This window comes from Leptosomus discolor, chromosome 6 (assembly GCF_034619465.1).
Source record: "Leptosomus discolor isolate bLepDis1 chromosome 6, bLepDis1.hap2, whole genome shotgun sequence".
In the NCBI taxonomy this organism is placed as follows: domain Eukaryota; kingdom Metazoa; phylum Chordata; class Aves; order Leptosomiformes; family Leptosomidae; genus Leptosomus; species Leptosomus discolor.
In genome coordinates, this window is record NC_141396.1 from 825,287 (window position 1) to 845,051 (window position 19,765).

A 19,765-nucleotide genomic window follows, 5' to 3' on the forward strand; every position below is an offset into this window, starting at 1 on the left:
CGCCCGCTGCCGGGGCCGGCTCCGGCGGCTGGAGGAGGGTCCTGGGCCGGCGCTGGCCCCGGGCGAAGTGTCGCCGCCCGGCGCGGCCCGCAGGCACCGGCCCGCCCGTCCCCTCGGCGGGCACCGGGGTCCCACCGGGAGCCGAGCGAGGAGAAAATGAGGGAAGTCGCCGTTCGCTCGGCAGGAGGGGAGTTGCGTGGCGGTGGGTTCGCAGGAACAGGTTCTAATTCACCGTTCAGTCGGTTTTTCAAGTCGAACTTAGAAAGCGGTTCTGAAATTCTCCCACTCTAAAGGGAAAATCGGGGAAGTTACTGCAATCGGGGGCTTCCTTTTTGCAGCCTGGGAAAAGGACAAAACATCCAGTTTGAAGGTTTAAAACAGATCTTTTTATTAAAAGCTTACAATAATTTATGTATTTTACAAATGAATAGAAAGTCTCTTGAGATATATCATATGAATCACAATACAAAAATATGTGTAAAATTCTGTAACTGATCAATCCAGCCCTGTTTCGGGCCTGCCAATCACCGTGTCAGCACTGAACCAAACGTGACGCATCGAGGGTACGGCCGGTAGGGTCACAGCAGAGGACGCAAGTCACGGCACACTGGCCATCGAGGGAAAAAAACCCCACATTTTCTCTGGTTTACGCTTTGCATAAGTTTACACCGGTTCCTTTTCACCAGCTGTACAACACCTCTGCACAGGGTGTGACACACGTGCTCACAACACGATTCCTGAGTCTGGACCAAACCCACGTCGGTGCTCTCGCACGCTGCCCGGGGCGGGGGCGGTGGTGCCCCCCGCGGCAGGGAGGGACGCTGGGGTGCATTGTCTCTTCACGGCCAGGGGTTGTGTTCACCAGCTGTGTAAGGCACTCGGGGATGCACTGAAGGCCACGGGTACGACTGGAGCAGGGTGAACAACGGCCACGGTCCTCCGGCAGCTCGGACGAGCAGCGCAGGCCTGAAACGCCCCGCGCGTGGCTGCGGGCGAAGCGACCTGCGGCTCCGGCGGGTTTCGGGGCGGCCGCGGTCCTGGGCGCAGGCCGGGGGAGGCGGGCAGGGAGCGTTCCCCCGCTGTGGAGCTCCGCCAGGCGCCGGAACCAACAGGGCCACTGGCCATCGCGCTGTGCCGGCGACACGCCTGGTTTGTCCGGCTCGTCCTTACTGGAAGGACATCTGGACTTGTACGAAGGGTGCTCGCGGGTGGGGAACCAGAGCGGCCCCCGCTTGGGGCTGCGGGCCTGGGGGCCAGCCGGAGCGGGGCTGGGGGTCGTCCCCCCGGGCGCACACCCCAGGTTACACCCGCACCGAGGGACGGAGGGGCTGCAGGATAAAGGCCCCAGACCGGGGCGCTGCCCCCCGCCCTGCCACGGTCCTGTGGCTTTCCGACCACGTTTCCAAACGACGCGCGAGACCCAGAGGTGAGGAGGCAGCGGGCGAGACCCGGCGCAGCTCATCGCACGGACAGGGCGTGGCGCCGCCCCCGGGCGAGGACTCGCCGTACAAACGCGTCGTGCAGAGCCCCAGCGGGATCGAACGCAAAGGGACTGAGAACTGAGCGACAACCCTCACGTGGGAACTAAGGAGCACATGGATGTAAACTCCCTGTCTGTGCATTTGTAAGAAAGAAACCGTTTTGAAAACATTCTTGGAGCCAGTATTTCTTTCCTATGTACAGATCTCTTTACATACAAATATTAACATATACATCAGCGTAATCCCTTATTTACACACGTACCTGTCCTGTACAGTTAGCTGTCCAATTAAAAAACCCCCATGATTAAGAACCTCTAATGAACGAGAGAATGGAACTGAAATTCTGGGCGCAGGCCCACGGGGTGCAGAAGCCTGGCCTGAGCCAACAGCGACGAGGCGGCTCCAGGCCCCCTCCAAACGCACTCGCCGTCACCGTGCCGGCCCCCGCAGCGCCCCGGGTGCCCACCACCCGCCCCAGCGCCCCAAATCCTGGAGCACCGCCCGCCCTGTCAGGCCTCCGAAGTAAGGCATTTTCCGAGGTGCCAGCACAGCACGTCCCTGCAGGCTCCCAGCCAGGGATCGCGGTGCCATAGACTGCAGGGGGTCACTGCAACCGTTGTCTGCTGCTCTTCCACGCAAATAAAACATTTTAAGACACCGAGTGTTTAAGCAGGACTCAAAATGGACACGTTTTAGGTGTGAAATGCAGAAGTGAAAACATAGCTCATCGATGTAATCCCAGCACTGGTGTTTGTATCTGGTAGCAATGGAATTTGTTCAATTACCTTTGTGATATAATCATATGCTGATACCAAAATCCATAACCTTGGACTTAAAATTTCGTATTACTTCAGTGAAAACACGACACTTCTCTGAACGATTAATTTTCTTACATTTCGGTAGCTCCCTTTGCTGTTGGCGCTGTCTGGTTTAAAGCAGGTGACGGCTGTACAAGTATCTGGAGAGTTTTTAGAACTCCAGGATCAAGGGATCCTCTCTGCAGCTTTGTAAACTCAACACAAGTTTCGGAGGCAGCGCAGGCACCTACAGAATGAAATAAAAATAAGGGTTAACTACAGCTGGGCTTCTCTCTCCCGCACACGATTTCTAGTCCCAAGGACTATGACGTTTCCGTTTCACGGGGTCTGCTGGGTTGTGTTAAGTAGCCCTCAGTTAGGTCTCCAGTTGGAGTAGCCTGTCCAACTGCTGGTTTTGCTCTGAAAAAGAAAGGTAATTTATTAAAAGTTAAAGGTACTATTTTCTGTGGGCTCTACCATACATGACATGACTGTTTTTCTGAAGCAACGCTCCCCTGACAGTTCCCAGGTAAGGCTCGGGACACAGTGATGATAATGACGAATGGCGAATTTAAAACCTGCCCCGTCGAGCTTCACGCCGCTCCCGAGGCCGCCTCTCCTGAGCTGCCCCCCGCAGCCCTCCCTGCGGAGCCTCCATCCCGCTGGGCACGAGGGCTCCCGGGGCGCGGGACGGGCTGCGGGTCGGGGCCCCGCGCAAGAGCGAGCGCACGAGCAGCGACCTGCAGCGCCGAGACGCGGCCGCCCCTGCGCTGGAGCCGGGCTGTTTGATCGTTAGTGCCCCCCAGGAGGGGCACGGAGACTAAAGGCAAGGCCACGGCAAGCCCAGCGACATTTCTGAGCGGGCAAAGAGCCGGTAAGAGAGAAAGCTCCCTAATGCGGTGGCTGAACACGCCCTCCGAGCAGGAAGGACTCCCCATCTCCAAGCCCGGGGTTCGATGGCCGTCCCGTACGGACTCCCACCTCGCCGTGCGCCAGGACAGTGATGGGGGCTAAATCCCACTGCCAGGCACGGGGGACACCCAGAGCCAAGGCAGCAGTACGAGCTCCTTCAGAGACAGTGATTCCTGCTGGTAGTTTTGAGGAAGCACCATGGGCAGGGAAGGAGCGGCATCACGGAGGGGACAAGTTAATAATACCTGTGGGGCCAAATTCCACCTCCTCACGTGGGAGAGATGGCACCAAAGGACGCCCTGCCCTTAGGAGGAAAGGGGGCTGCCTCCGGGCTGGTCCATCCCTCTGTGCGCTCCGGCCTCGGACCACTCTTCCTCCCTCTGCACACTGAGCCAGACGCCCAGCGCCGGGCAGAAGGGGATCTCTGGGGCAAAGCACAGCAGTTCAGCCAGCGACCAGGGAGGAAGAGCAGCCCCATTCCCCATCCCCTCTCCCCCCAGACCTCACCGCAGGCACACTGAATCCCCCGTGCCCTCTTGCGCTGTGTGGGGATCGAATTAACCTTTCCCAGCCCACCCGGCTGCCCGGCGGCCTCGAGGCAGGGGCTGCACTGCTCACGTGGGGAAAACAAAACCCCAAGAATTTTAATGAGTAATTCCTAAAAAGACACGGAACGTAGAGAAATCCCGGGTAAATAATGCTGAATTTTAAAGATGCCACTTTGCTTTATGCTCTAGCATGTCACTGCGAGGAGCAGCCAGCTAGGCAGAGCCGGGGCAGGGGGAGGGAGTCACAACGCGTTTAGGTGAAGGCCAGGAGCGGTGCTGTGCGCTCACCCGAGATCACGGCCGCTGCCAGTTCCAATGTCACTTAAATGCTGTCTGGGGCACTGGCTGGAGGGCTGATGTTGGCTTTTTTAAAAAGGAACACAGTTATCACTCTCTCACTGTGCAATCTTCTGCCAAAGAGACGTTTTTTTCAGAAAGGTGTAAAAACGGGACAAAAGCAGCATGTCAAAAATGGTAACGGACGGAGCTCCGGTATTTGTGCACCTCAGCGGTGAAAACCTGCAGCTTCACTCAAATACAGCAATGGAGGAACACAATTCAGCGAAGATTACGGGGAGCATTTTGTACGGCGGAGGAACGGCTGCCTCCAGCAGCCTGTTGTGTGCATGGCCTCTGCGACGGAAGGCGCTGCAGATACCAGCGTGTCTTGGCTTGCAAAGGGCACCAGGGGGGTTTGCTGGGAGCTGGTTAAAGACACCACCCTGATCCCCAAATCCCGGCCTGCCATACGGCCCTGGAGGCGGCTGGCGGTTGGGGACGAGGCCGTCCCCACGGGCACTCAGCCAACGGGCCACTGCCCCCGCAGCCACGCTGGCCCGCGCAGGGGCAGCACGAGGGGCCGTACGGCTGGGAGGGACGGGCACCACCAGCGCCGGCCACGAGCCTCTTGCAATCGCTGGGGAAGAGGTGAGGGATGTCCGGGGAAGAGCGGGAAGGCGGCTAAACCACACGTCACGGGCTCAGTTAATACTTTACGGCATCTTCCTCCGCTTCGGTTAAGCAGAGCTGATAATCAGCTGAAACACGGGGGCAAGTTCAGTTTGGCTGGAGATGTGAAATACTGTTTGCTCGAGCACCGCAACAACGCGCAGTCAGTGTCACCGGGAGGCGTGCTTCACGGCGTGCCCAGCGCCGCAGCCGGTGAACTTGCTGGCAAGGCCAAAGACGCAGCGAATTTGGGGACTACACCAGTCCTTTCTGGCCTGGAGGCGTTCTGCCTCGGGCCACATCGCCAGGACTCGGCAGAGCGAACCCGAGTCGGTGGCTTCAGTCCCCAGCGCCCATCAGCCAAACGCCTTTCGCGAGCCCGGGCTCATCCCAGCCTGGCGCGGCGCGGTGGCATGGCCAGCCGGTCCTGCGGGCATGGCGGGGAGGGCCGGAGCTGCTGGAGGCAGGTCACCCCTCTGCCCCCAGGCTCTTTTTTGCCCCAGCCCGAGGCTCTTTATTGCCTGCGAAGCTCGAGGGCGGCTGGAACCCAGCTGCCCCCTGCGGGAGGGAGGTGGGCGACGAACCAGCCTCCTGGGACCCGACCACGCGCCGTGGGGGCCCGCGAGCTTTGCCACGCGTAGGTGTGAGTGCGAACTCTCTCCTGTCTTCCCACTGACCAGCCATGCTGAGAATAAACCCGTGGAATTTCATTGTCATGTTGAGACAAAGGGGCTCGGCTGGGCTTCCTCTTCACCCTCCCCTTCTTCTCCCACTAGATCCACGTGCACGAGTAAATCTAGGGCACATTCAGCGCTGCTTCTTATAAATGCAGATAACCCATCGGTAACTACTGCACAGGAGGGAGGAGGTCATGAAAAACTGGAAGACAAGACGTCATGAGCAGGATGAAACATTGAGGGCGTTATTTAACCACTTCAAATAGAGAAAAAAAGTGGCCATTTAGTTCAAATAGGTTCCACAGAATGGTGAAGGTTTTACATCCAGGAAGATGACGGGGCAGGTCCCTGGTGAGCAAGGGGGGACAACCTCTTTTTTTTCTTTTTCTTTTTCTTTTTCTTTTTCTTTTTCTTTTTCTTTTTCTTTTTCTTTTTCTTTTTCTTTTTCTTTTTCTTTTTCTTTTTCTTTTTCTTTTTCTTTTTCTTTTTCTTTTCCTTTTTCTGTTTCTTTTCCTTTTTCTGTTTCTTTTCCTTTTTCTTTTCCTTTTCTTTTTTTTTTTTTTTTCCCTGGGGAGAAAGAGGACATTCTCTGCCCGTTGCAATGAAGCTGTGGTGATTCACAGTAGCTACGGCACCTTCCACGCTCTCCCTTTAGGTGAGACCCTTTTGGTCTGATGCTGCCCGACTCCTGCGGTGCCAGGGCGAGCCTGACCCTCCCCTCTGTGCCCGGCGCTGTGCCCCGGGAGCCCCAGCTCCCCATGGCCACCGGCCCCAGCTGCCAGCCCAGCCATAAATACCGGGCAGCAGGGCTGGCTGCCTTCGAGGCCGCGTTCAAATGGCTTTTGTGGCAGGAGTGTCCATTACCAGCTCCAAGAATCTCAGTCATCAGCAATTCAGTCTTTTACTGTCCAATTATTATGTCGCTAAATCCTTAATTTTTGTTTTGATTTTGGTATTTCAGCATTAAGAACGATTTTTGGAAGATATCTCAGTGACTATGTTTATGGCGTGTTTTGCTCCTGACCACACCGATTTGGAAAATTCTGGGGTTTTGCCTCCCTTAAAATAGTCAGATACACCAACCAACGGGAAATTACCCAACGTTACCCATGTATGGTGTAAACCTTACGAGCATACGCTCTGCAGAAGAACCATTCAGGAGCATAAAAGCATTTCACTTCATAAATATTTATAGGACTGCAATCGGAAACGCTGTTCCTGGGGCCCTGGGCCCCCCTGAAGCTCCTCAGCACCCCCCCGGGGCTGGGGCGAGCCGGGGTGGGGGGTTTCAGGCATCGCCTCCCAGGGCGAGCTGCCCGCCCAAGCCCTGACCCAGATCGGAGCTCGCAGCCCCGTCACCTCCCATCACAGCGTGCTGCTGAGACGGTGACTAACGAGGGCAACAACCAGTACAGCCGATTTTTAACCATTTCTGTTCGCTTTTCTGCACAATTTCGTGCTACAAACAGACGCACGCGTAGGGCAAAGCTGGGTGTCTGGCATCAGATCACAGACACGAATTAAGTGCAGGACGGCAGGGGCTCTTGCAGCACGACCAGGCTTCTCTGTCTCTCTTTAATGGAGGAAATCTGACACAGATACGCCAAGAACTGCTTCTGCTACAGGAAAAAATAGGGTCCTTTGATGCTTAATAGCAGGGTTTTTAAAAGCTGTTTCCTTCCGTGACAAAGGATTTATTTGTGATAAAATTTTTTGGAATAAACTGGATACTATTCATTGTACACACACACACATATACATATACACGTATGTGCATAGAAGAACTCCGTAGCATTTTCTTTTCATGCAGGATTTTGAAGCAGTGTGTAACAGAGAATGAGAAGAAGATTTGTATTTAAAACGGTCTGATGATTCCTACACCATCCAAAAAGCGGCACGTGACAGCACGGCCTTGGTTCTCGTACACCCACCAGAACGGGTTAAATTTATCTATTTTAATCATGCACTCTTTTTAGAATAATGGCTCATTCTGCACCGAAAACTATTTGGTTTGCCTTTTAGAAACCTGGTTTGAGTTAGTTGCTGGTATGATCCCCTAATTATGGGGGTATTTCATTTGGGTAAATGGTGCTTATGAGGGAATTTGTAATACATTCACGTATACTTTTCATGTAATTGGTAAACGATGTTAGAATGCTTTTTGAAAAGACAAATCTATGAGAAGACAGTCATCGAGGCACTGGAAAGTATGGCACGACAGCTATAAAATATATTTATGTGTTGTGTTATACATAAAATATTAGGCAATATCACTCTGCTACGTACCCAGAAAACATAAATAGCATCCATTTGTTTTCCAACTAAAGAAAATTATTTATCATATTTGTTTTCTGTATTTGCAACGATGTGGATTTTAAAAACTCTGCCGGCACTTAACCCTTGCAGAAACCCCTGTTTGCTGTGCGTGAGCAGCGAGCCCATGGCTGGAATCCCTCACGCAGCACGTGCGCCCGCCTGCTGCCGCAGCTGGAGGGGCTGAAGCAGCCCACGAGGAAATACAGCCTTGAGCTTGGGAGCATCCCCACTGCCGCTGGGGATCGGGAATTTCGTGGCTGGGGAGCTCCTGTGAGAACTGCGGACAAAGCAGCCGTTCAGCTCCCCGCAGCCCAGCCCGATGGGAAGGAACGGACCTTTTTGTACTTTGGAAGTTCACCTGCAGAAAGCGGAGCCTTTTGGCGGCGGCAGCAGGCGACGCAGAGCCCAGCGCGCCTGCCTCGGCAGCGGGGGGAGGCAGGGGGGCGCCCGCCGCTGCCCGGCCCAGCGCTGAGCCCAGCGCCCAGCCCTGTCCGGAGCCGCTCACACACGGGCGTTGCAACGGACCCTTCTGCTGCGACAGCGAACACGTGCCCCCTGCTAAATTCAGGGCCCAGTCTTCCGAGCTGTTGGAAAATCAGAATTGCACAACGTAGCCGGGAATAAAGACGTGCCCCTGGTTCACCCACTCTGCACTACATCGGCTCTGAAGGGCAGTGGAAACAAATAATTGAAACAGCTCTGAAAGAGAGAAAAGTAATAAAAACCTGACAATCTGTCGAGACCCCGGCTGCTCACAAGCTTTACTGCTTATTATAGAGCACCAGGGGACAGACAGGAGATCAGCCGCGGCATTAATACGTGACATTTGGAAAGGAAGGGCTCCAAAGCGGCAGGGAGCCCAGTCAAGCTGTAAATGTAGAGGTAATGCAGAAAATGCAGGCTGACACCCCGACCGCCACGCAGGCTGCTCCCGGGGGAAAGGCAGCCCAAGGGCGAGCGTTGGGGGCAAGACGTCAGCCCCATCTCAGCCCCGACAAGGAACCCCTGGGTCGTCGGGCTTGAAGGCAGCAGCTTCATCGTACTGAAACGTTCCTCTCTTTCCTCGACAACCTTTTCATGGCGGTTTTTAGGAAACATCAGTACAATTAACACCCTCAGAAATCTGTTAAATTATAAATTTACAGCCTTCAGGATTCCACAGTCACTCTCCCGGTACAATTAGCACAGGTTGCTTTGATTTGACGACATGTGACTATTTTACAGTCCTCTCACCTTCATGACCATCACAGCACTGCTAATGCGCGCTGGTATCTCCTTGACAGCCGTCCTGACACTCATTTCATCCATTTGTTGTACCCCTAGGGTGTGCTCTTGTTTATGGCAAGAAGGAAAAGGACCATGGGGGAAATCTGTCTTTAGAAAAAGCCATTGACGGAGCACAATTGCCTACATCTGCCTCTACAGATCTGCACAAGGCCATTATGGGTCTTAGTCACTTGGACGTGTTCTCCCTTCCCGGGGAGGTTTATCTGGGATTTCTGATGACCCCGGAGTGCAGACGCGTCGGCGGTGCATACCAGCCCCGCTGCAGACACGCGCTGAAGACCACCATGCAGCAGACGCGGTGGGCTGGGGGCGTGCAGGACCCGGGGGCACGCTCGTAGGGGCTGCAGGGCTGACCTCGCCCGCTGGACCCGGCACGCGTAGGAAGGAAGCCCTCGCGTTGGCGCCGCGGTGGAGCAGCTGAGAGACACCCTGCTCCCCTGGGTGCAGCAGCAGAATTCGCGGTGGTGCCAGCGGAGCACAGTAACACCCCAACCCCACGGACAGCTGGGGCTTGGGGAAGATGCCGAGCAGCATCCCACGGCCACACGGCCGCCCTCAGGCTCACCTCTCCAGCACGGTCAGTCTGGAGCCGTCCCGCGCCACATCCACCCCCCGGCCAGGCTGCCCACTCTCTGCCGTCCGGCCAGCGCCCCGAGAGCCCCGACCCGCAGGCAGCGGCAGCGGCTGCTGCAGGGGTTTTCCACCCGGGAGCCAGCCTGACCTCCGAGGCGCCTCTCGCACTCGCCCTGCACTTGGACAGCGTCTCCAAAAGCGCCGACGAGCGCCCACGGCTCTGCCAGCGAGGGCAGGTCGTGCCCGGCGCTGCTGGGTGCGTGTTCCCAGCACCGCCGCCCGCCCGCCCCAGCCTGCCCAGCCCCGTGAACCTCTGTCTCCTCACCCACCTGCCTCTCGTCACACCATCTGCAGGGATTCGGAACTGAACGGGGATTATGTGACACAATGACTCGGTTTGGGGCTGGGCAGGCAGACATGCTGTTTCTGTGTCATTACAAAACTGCACTAAACCCAGAAAACTACAAGTTTAAGCCTTGATAACACAGCATCCTAATAGCTAATAATCCTAAACAGCAACTCGAGTGTTCATTATTCTCGCCCAAGTATCTAACCAAAAATCTTCAGAATTGTGACTGTTCCCAACACATCTCAACCCAAAACCTTCACAACACGTTTTTATGCTTTTATGCACATTATGGCAGCATTGGAAAGGACACATGGTATCCATCATCGCACAGAATCATGGAATATCTCAAGTGGGAAGGGACCCATAAGGATCATCGAGTCTATGATGGTACATATGATATGATCAAACAGTTGTTCCACTTTTTCAGGCCTATTAGCTGAAATCTTTAGGAATAAAGAGCATGAATCCACAAAAAGTTGTGCCTATCACCACTGTGAACTAGTCATAAAAAATTAATGTTAGTCTAGCTAATTTGCGTTTATGCTCAAAACTTGATTCTCCAGATAATACTGAAGTGTTTTGTTGTGCATCTTGGCTCTCGATCAGCAGCGAAAGGATGAGATCCCTGACAGGAACCAAGAAAAGGTTCCTGCTAATTTGTGCCAGAGTATGCTCAAAAATGTATTTTTGTTTTCTTCCTTTGCTATTACACACCAGTATAACGGCTTCTCTGAAGGTTCGGACTGCTGCAAGCCTTGCAAATTAATGCTATGCATATAAAATGTATTTGTATCTGTATGTAGGGGGTCTGTACACAAACATATTCATTTAACAAATATAATGCTTTTTTTTTTTAAAGTTCACTTTATAATAGATTTTCCAGCTAATTAATTCTTCAGGCTAATACTGAGTCTGGTACGTTACAAAAATATGTGTTCTTATTATTTACAGGAACTCAGCAAGAAGAAAATTAAGGGGAAGAACACTTCAGACTTAATGACAACTGAATCTGCCTGGGAGTCCTCTGGGGCGTGAAAGATTAAACGAGTGATTATCTTTAAAAACAGCTCCGTGGACCAGGCTTTTACAGCGCCAGCCTCGGTTCAGTACCGAGTTACGCTGAACGTGTGTTTCGATTATCGCTACCGATTCGTTGTTTGGGCCCAGGAAAAACCCCACACAGGACGCAGCCGTGAAACGAGGCGTCGCTGCGGAGCGTGTCTGCTCCGCGAACGGTGCCACCAAACGCTCGGCTCACGTACGAGCGTCTCGGGGGGATTTGTTCCAAATTCCGGGCTCTGCCGGGAGCGCGGCTGCAGCTGAGCGAAAGGGACGGGATGGAAGCTGCTGGGTCTGGAGGGGGAAGCAGACACGACACAGAGCTGCAGCTGCTGTGCCCAGATTTACAGGGTGGTTACCCCCCGAGAAAGCTCCTCACTACTTCTCACAGGTACAGGAGCGCCCGTACGAGTGACGCTGTCTATCAGATTCCCCTAAACAAAACAGGAACGTGGGCTTCTCGATCGCAGAGAGGATGAAGTAAAGGATTAGGACTGTCCCAGGCACTCCCTGCCCAGGGAGCACAACACAAAGCTGCTGCCGTAACAAAACTGATGCTCTACTTAGGAGGAAAATCTCCGCAGGTCCGCTTCAGACTGTTTTCCTGTGGGAGCCGGCAACGCAGCAGACAGCAGCCTCTCGGCAAACCGAGAGCTCTCCGTGATGAAAGAGCTTTCCCAGACATGCCTCGAATCCGCGCTGTGCCGAAGCACCAGCCCGAGGACCTCCATCTCATCCCAGCTATAAATTCAGACCGACGCTGTCATTTCGATGCATTTCAGTTTGTAACGGCCCCCGAAACATTAAAGCAGAAATTCTGTGCAACGAGACACCCTGCGCTTTCACAGAAATGGATGATTATTAATCTGCCGGAAACCACCTTATTAGCACTGAGCCAAATTCTGCTCTTTGCTGCGATCAAGAAAGTTGTACGAGATTTACAGCGCAGTAAAACCAAGCAGCCTTTGAGTCATTTCCTCCACGTCTTCCCAGGAATGTCAGTTGCTCAACTGGGGTCTTCTTGACAGCTTGAATTTTCCCTACCTTGTTCCCTTTAAACAAAGAAGTTTTGGGTCATCCTGCACAGCAAAGACTTGCCAATTAGTATTCTAACAATGTAGCTCATTAGCCTTATCTCCATACCGCTGTGAAGAAAGGCCATGTACACCCCCTTTCAAAATGCATGAATAGATACATACACAGACGGCAGCTGAGAGAACATTACAGGAAAATTTAAGCTCCAGCAGCTCATCATCTCCCCTGTGGATCGTTTCTGGAAAAATGTGCTGCTGACCTTAAAAAACCCCAACCTCTTCTGACAACTAACGAACACCAACAAAAAAGAGCAATTTGGTTATGGAATCAGTATACAAAGTCATTTAAAAAAAAAAGTAACTGTCCACCAACCAAACAGGTTCACGTGGCCAGATCCAGCACTGGCACAGAAGGTGACCCCGCGGGGAGCTCCGTAGGCATCCGCGGGGGGGAAACGCCACCCGCCCTGCTGCAGTGCACGCTCGCACGTACCACCCTCAGCCCAACAGAAAGATCAAATTTGGAGCATTTGAAATTGGTGTTTCTTACTGCTGCCTACAGTAGGAAATGTGTGGCACATTCTTAACCAAAAAGGCCACTTCTAAAAAGGATTTATACTGATGTAAGATACACAAGGGCTAGAGGATGGGCAAGTAGATGGGTGACTGTCGGAGCCTGTTGTCCGTGAGGAGCCTGAGGGTGGCTTACTGCTGGCCAGCATCACCAGCCCTCTGGGGGAGAGGCATCTCCCCACGCTCCTGGAGCACGTGCTGCTCCACAGGCGCCTCTTTTGGACAGGAGTCTTCTCCTCTTTTGGCAACTCTCTTTTAGACAGGGGTCTTCTCTCCATCCTTCTATCACTAAAAAATGTAAATAATTTTCTTTTCATATTAGCAGTTTCAACGTTTTAGTTAAGGTCGAAGTAATTAAGACTGTAATTACAGTACTATCTTCTGTAGTTTCCAGTAGGAAACCTTTACAGTCACGAATTGAACTGAACCACCACCCAGATGTGATCCTTCTCCATGGAGGGAACACTTCCTTGCGAGGGTAAGCACAGGACCTGTTATGGTCCTTCCAATTTTATCTGTGTCAGTCTGCAGGTTAACACGAAGCAACACCTCGGGTGTATTTATCAGAAGAAATTTAGTTACAAAAGATATTGTGTGGTCATGATGGGCAACTCCTCTTCTCCTCAGATGCACACACTTACAGACTCCTTCACGGGCCGATCTCAGAGCGCTCCACTTGACACCCGTGCACACACACAAAGCGTATTGTATTTGGGAAAACTTTTTAGCTGCAAAGGGCGTAATTGCATCGATACACTGGAAGCCACAACCTAACAGCCTGCGCCTTACCACAACAGCCACGGCCAGGGCGAGCAGAGGGATTATCACCCACACTCTACAACCCCCCACTGTTTCTGCTACAAAGCGCTGCCCGCCCCCACCGTGGAGAGATTTGGTCTGTGACCACCCCCCTGCTCGGCAGAGCTGGCTGCGGGCAACGGCGTGGCGCTGGAGCTCCTCCTTCGTGCTGATTTAAGCCCCAGGCAGGGCCTGGGGGTGAGCGGGACTTTGGGTCTGTGTGTCTCTCTGTGCCCCCAAGCCCAGGCAGCGTGGGAAGGGCAGGGACGGACCGAAACTCCCTCTTTCAGGGGCACGGCTCCCTGCCGGGTCGGGGAACCAGGACACATCCCCATTGATCTCCCACGCTGTGGTCCCCGCTCCTGCCGCACCGGTGGGCCCGGGAACCTCTGCGACCACAGGGGGTTCCCCTGAGAGACCTGGGGAATGGCACGGTCAGTAGCCACCTCCTGCGGGGTGCTGGGTGGGATGGGGCCACAGCCGGAGGGGTGTACGCACCTCACAGGGGCAAGGGTGGCAGGGCAGGAAGCTTGTGGACAGTGGAAAAACAGGGAAGAGGGAAATAATCTTCTGAAACCCAAGAGCGTCGTGTCCTGAGCAATTCCAGCCCGAGGGACACGCTGCCTTCCGCAGGGTCTCAGGGCTTTGCGCCTGCGGGCAGAACGCCTTTTGGCCAGACATACCAATGTGGCTCTAACGCTGGATCTAAGCCCCAACGTCTGCTGAGGACGGGGCCGAACAGAGGCTTGGGCACGTGCAGCTGAATTCCTGAAGCACGTGCAGGCGAGTACAAGCTCGTGCATCAAGTCCGGGCTGTCCTTACACAGACCTGGGCTTCAGCGTGTTGTTTCTTTTGAATAAACAAATATCAAATGGAGCTATGATAAATGTTGGGGTTTTAATTTATACTAAGGTAATTAGGAAAAAATGAAAATTTTGGATGCTCAAGCCCCTTCTATAAATGTAAAAGTTAATATCAAGAAAAATTTCTCTTATCTTAGCTGACAACTTATTTATTTGGAAATACGTGAGTGCTGCCTCTCCCTGGGAGTCTTCAATCTCCGAAATACGACTTAAACACGCACTTTAAAAATAACGGAGGTAACTGCCCAAAGCAGCTTCCCAAACTCGCTGCAACCAGCCCATACAGCCGCGGGTGGTCACCTCCGGCACACGCCGTTCCGTTTCCTTGTGCTGGCAGCCCCCTCCAGCGGCTGGTCCCACCGGTGGGCTCTGCCCCCCCTGGCCGTGCCCCCCCTCCCTGCAGGGCTGCCTGTGCTCAGCTTCAACCCACCCGCAGCGCTTCAGCTGCTGCTGCAATTCCAATTTGGTGCGTAATTACCGCATACGGTTGGGGCGTAAGCAATACTTTTTTATGAAATACTTGAAACCGCAGCTTTCCCTGCGCTTACAACACGTCTGGATGGATGCACGCACACGCTGAGGTCAAAATGGGATCAAAAGTGAGCTGAGATGTTAAGTGGCCACAAACCAAGGCACGCCGGACAACGGCACGCCTTGGACCGTGACTGGCCTCCTGCGCCGGTGTCGCCTTTGCTGCCACCGTCCCGCGCTGCCCGAGCACCCTGTGTCGCCCGCAGCCTGGGACCCCTGTCCGATGCTTCTCCCTCCCCTTCCCGTTTCTCCGGAGCACGTTCCAGCACGTCCTGGGCTCACCCAGCACCCCGCTGGGAAGGGCTGGGGCGCAGCCCCCGCAGCCTGCTCCGCACCAGCCCCCACCCGCCGCGTCAGCCCTTCGCCATCGCCGGGAGATCGTGCCGCGGTGCGATCCCCACCGCACACGGGCACTGCTGGCACACGGATGTGTAGGTGTGGTAAGGGTGCAGTAACGGTATCGCCCTGAACGCCTCTCATAATAAGCACACAGTAAGGTCTATCAGCTGCATCCTGGGCTGCACCAAGAGCAGCGTGGGCAGCAGGTCGAGGGAGGCGATTGTCCCCTTCTGCTCCGCTCTGGTGAGACCCCCCTGCAGTGCTGCGTCCAGCTCTGGAGCCCCCAGCACAAGACAGACATGGACCTGCTCGAGCGGGTCCAGAGGAGGGACATGAAGATGCTCAGGGGCTGGAGCAGCTCCCCTGTGAGGACAGGCTGAGAGAGGTGGAGGTGTTCAGCCTGGAGAAGAGAAGGCTCCAGGGAGACCTTAGAGCGGCCTTCAGTGCTGAAAGGAGCTGCAGGAAAGGTGGGGAGGGACTCTGGATCAGGGAGGGGAGTGATAGGATGAGGGGTAACGGTTTCAGACTGAAAGAGGGGAGATTAGATGAGATATTGGGAAGAAATTCTTTTACTGTGAGGGTGGTGAGGCGCTGGCACAGGCTGCCCAGAGCAGCCGTGGCTGCCCCCTCCCTGGCAGTGCTCAAGGCCAGGCTGGATGGGGCTGGGAGCAGCCTGGTCTGGTGGGAGGTGTCCCTGCCCAGGGCAGGGGGTGGGAACTGGATGGTCTTTAGGGTCCCTTCCAACCCAAACCAGTCTGTGATTCTATGAACTCAGAGCCTATTGGTTTGCCCACCCCACACACGAGCACTTCACTTCTGCTGTAGCAAGTGTCTGAAATGCCTCCACGCAGCCAGGCGGAGCAGCCTGAGACCCGGAGGTCACCCACCCCCCCGCCAGCGCTCCCGGAAAGCCTCACACCCTGTCTCACGCGAGGCACGGCCGTGCCGGTGAGCCGTGCCCTGAGCAGGCCGCGGGCTGTGCCTGCGCTCTACCGAGATGGCCCCGCCGGCGGCACCCGGAGCTCCCCCACCCACCGGCGGCAGAAGCCCAGAGCTGGTGTGTGCGGGGCTCTGGGTGCAGGCAAAACCCTGTGCAGGAGGTGTTGGTGTTGGACCTGCTCGGGAACAGGCCGGGGCACCTCAGGAAACTGGCAGTGGCGTCATGGCCCAGAAGGCCAAAGGATTTTCTAGTTTTTCACTTAAGAGAGATCAATGTTTCTTGTTACAAGCACACGTTCCCAATGAAAAAAAACAACATTTACTCGAGATCCCTCTCTCTGTTGAGAAGTTGTTTCCACAGACATTTCAGAAAGCCCCAATTACAAGCCAAAGTGCTTTTATTTCCCTCCTTTGGCTGTATGAAGGTTCTTTTTTGGGTTACTGAATGTGCAGATCTCACTGATCTTACTGCCCAGGAAAGGCCAGCCCGTGGGGACTGGTGTGACACTGACAGGCATGAAGGATTTGGACGGCTCTAGAAACTAGGGGGGCTGAGACATACAACCGCAAGTTTTGAGGAAGAGCACGCATCATCACATCTAACCCTGAGCACAGATTATTACCTCAGCGAGCACCGCGGAAGGGAATAATTTCTAAGACCTCCTGTGCACATCCCTCTGTATGCAGATGCCCCGTGTCTGACCGCTTTTAGAAGCCGCAATCTGATCTAGAGCAGCAAATCAATACCCTGCAGTGAAACGCCTTAAGATCTGAGAGATGTTCAAACTCAGATTTGATAGACATTCTGCTTAGAAAAAGTATTTGAGGGGGGAAAAAAAGAAAAACAGAAAACTGATGGGATGAAGTACAGAGAGACAATTCCTCCTTTAAAGCAGAATCAAGTCCTGTGAGGAGCACTGTCCGTGAGAGGTACAAGTCACAGGCAAGGTAACAAGTAGTGGGACAACCCCAACAAAACCAAAGAAGAAATGGCCTCCAAGCAGCAGTGTAAGGGCTGATTTGCCTGTTGGTTTCCTGCCAACTGTTACCCTGAGCATTATCCACAGGAGCAGCAGAAATCTGTTTTTTGGAGATTTGAGTATTTTGACTCATTTTGGGAGAGACCATGATGTCCAGCAAGCACTGGTCTTCCTGGGCATGACAGACTGCCCCAAGCTGTGGTAGCAGCGGTTTCTCGCCAGCTGTCTAGCCAGGTTCTGGTCCCCCATCTAACATTCCTGTATTTTTCAATATTCTTAAAGAAGGCAGCTTCAGGCAGCGCTAGGGTGACCGCAGCTACTGTCCCCATCATGTTTACCAGCCAAGTAACTCATTACCAGCACAAATTAGAAAACAAGTAAATGAAACGGTGAATTAAAATATTTTTCTGAATACTATTTGTCTTTTCAATCCAAAATATTTTAATCTACTGCATTTAAAATACTTATTTTTAATAGCAGCATGATTGCTTGCTGTTCATACAAATTTGACTGTGTATTTCATTACCTCCCCAGTATTTTTTTGTTAAGACTGACCACTGATCTAAAAACATACAGTAAGCATTTGTGATTACATCACACTGAAATGCAATACCTAACTTACTGCACTAAAACAGAGATAAATAAATCATGTTTACATGAAGATGTTGGTAACGTCAGCATTTTCTCTGTGTTACCATCAGAAGCATTTTAACCTGAGCAGGAGAGACTGACAGCCACCAACAGGCAGTCACCCAGTGCATGTCACCACACAATAAATGGGTTTCCAGTTATCGGCCCAGCCTACCTGTCAGGAGCTCTGGTTTCCCACTGCCACGGGACGGGCAGTTCCTCCACCGCGTCCTGCGCCCCGGGGACTGCCGCAGCCGCGCAGAGCTGCCACGGGCGCTTGCTGTGGGCCCTCCCCGACAGCCCCAGGTTTGGGTGCTCGGCTGCAGCTCCATACGGTGAATCCCACTGTGGGATTTCTTCTGGATTTTCCCTCCTTCACCTGGTGTTCTGGAGGATCCATTTTCCCTCCTGGGCTCAGGCTCTGAGGTACTTGTGCTCCTTTGCCTCCAGGTGACAAAATCTGCTGTTCCGCTTGCCGCCTCCCGCAGCCCCGAGCATGAGGATCAGGGATAAGGTGGTTTATGTTCACTCTGCCAGAGGTTGAACTTTTTGCTGGGACAACGGTAAGCCTTTTGGCACCATTCAGGGACAGCAAATTATAAATTCTTGTGCCTTTTTTCTCAGCGTGCTGCGGGCCATGGTCTACTGAAAACTCCAAAAAAAAATTACAACTTGATTTCCCGAACGTAGCTTCACGGTCTTCCCCAAAACTGGGCTTGCGGGACATTCAACAAACCACCAGACATACCCTGTGTTATAAGGAGATACCTTGGAACAAACCACTTTGTTTTCATTCACATTTATCTTTTCATGAGTTACTCCTCTGGAACTCTTCCTAAAATCTTCTTTCAAGACAGATTTTTAAGTAACTGTGAATAACAAATATAAATGTGTGACATATAAAACAAGACATAGTCACTTCTACAGAGAAGCAATTTAGTACCTGCTTAGCAGGGAACCAAAATATATTCAGTTTATCTGAATCAGTATTCTGCTTCTTACGTAAAGCTGAGAGCTACTTCAAGCAGCAGAGCCAGGCCTCCCACTGAAAGTTAGTTCAAGCAGCAGAGCCAGGACCCCGGCAAGGAGCCTGTGGCTGGAGGAGAGGGAGGGGGGTTTTGGCTTTCTTCTTTGTCGGCTTAGTTCTAGCTTTTCAAAATGCTCAGTCAGAGATTTCAGTGGTGCAGATGTCACCCGTGCGGAAACTTCCACATACCCTAGTTCAGCTTGAGTCTGCAAGGGTCAGAAAAATCGCATCTTCCACCGCCAGTAGCAAAATACGAGAGATACTTGGGGTTTCTGAAACGGCAATGTCTCTTTTTCTGTCTTGGTAATCACTGCTGTCTTCCTGGTAGTAACAGTAGAAGCAACTGTAGCTTCCGCAGTAGGCTGAAACAACAAGAGATATAAAAACACGGATCAAACAAAAGTGTATCTGGGCAAAAATAACAGGCATTAAATTTCTGTAAATGTTAGATTTATAATTATCTGTTTCAATTGTACAGCTGATAAAAAAGAATTTGTGTTATACTCTGTTGACGCTGATGACTGATAGGGAAGGTTCCCCTCGATGCCACCCATGGTGTGGTACTTTCTGCCATCTCTGGAAGCACAGACTGGCAATTTATCTCCTATTTACATGGGGGAAAGGGGGATTTAGGAGATCTCTTGGTCCCTATGGCCCGATGCTTAGAGAAACACACGTTTATAAATGACATGTTCTCCCCCAGACGGTTCTGGTCACTCAGCCTGAAGGTGGGACACGCCGATGCAAGAGGTTCAGCCCTGCTGCGAGTGGGCCAGAGACCCCAGCCCAGGGGCAGTGGGTTTCCATGGGTTCCCAGCAAGGGTTGGCTGGAGCGAGCCCCTGGTGAGGGACAAGCACAGAGGACTGGGTGTTCACCCCGGTTTGTTACAGCTTTCCTTGCTCTCAAGCCTGCTGTGGTTTTCTCTTGCCTTGTTCTTCCCTCTGAAGAAGGAAATTCTGTTTGACACATTTTTAGCCTGCCAGTGCCTAGGACAGACATTTTTTTAAAGGGTTTAGAGATTTCCATTTTGGGGTTATCTGGGGCACTCAGGAGACCCCCTCAAAACTGCTGAAGCAGCCTGAGCAGCAAGGGGAAGGCTTGA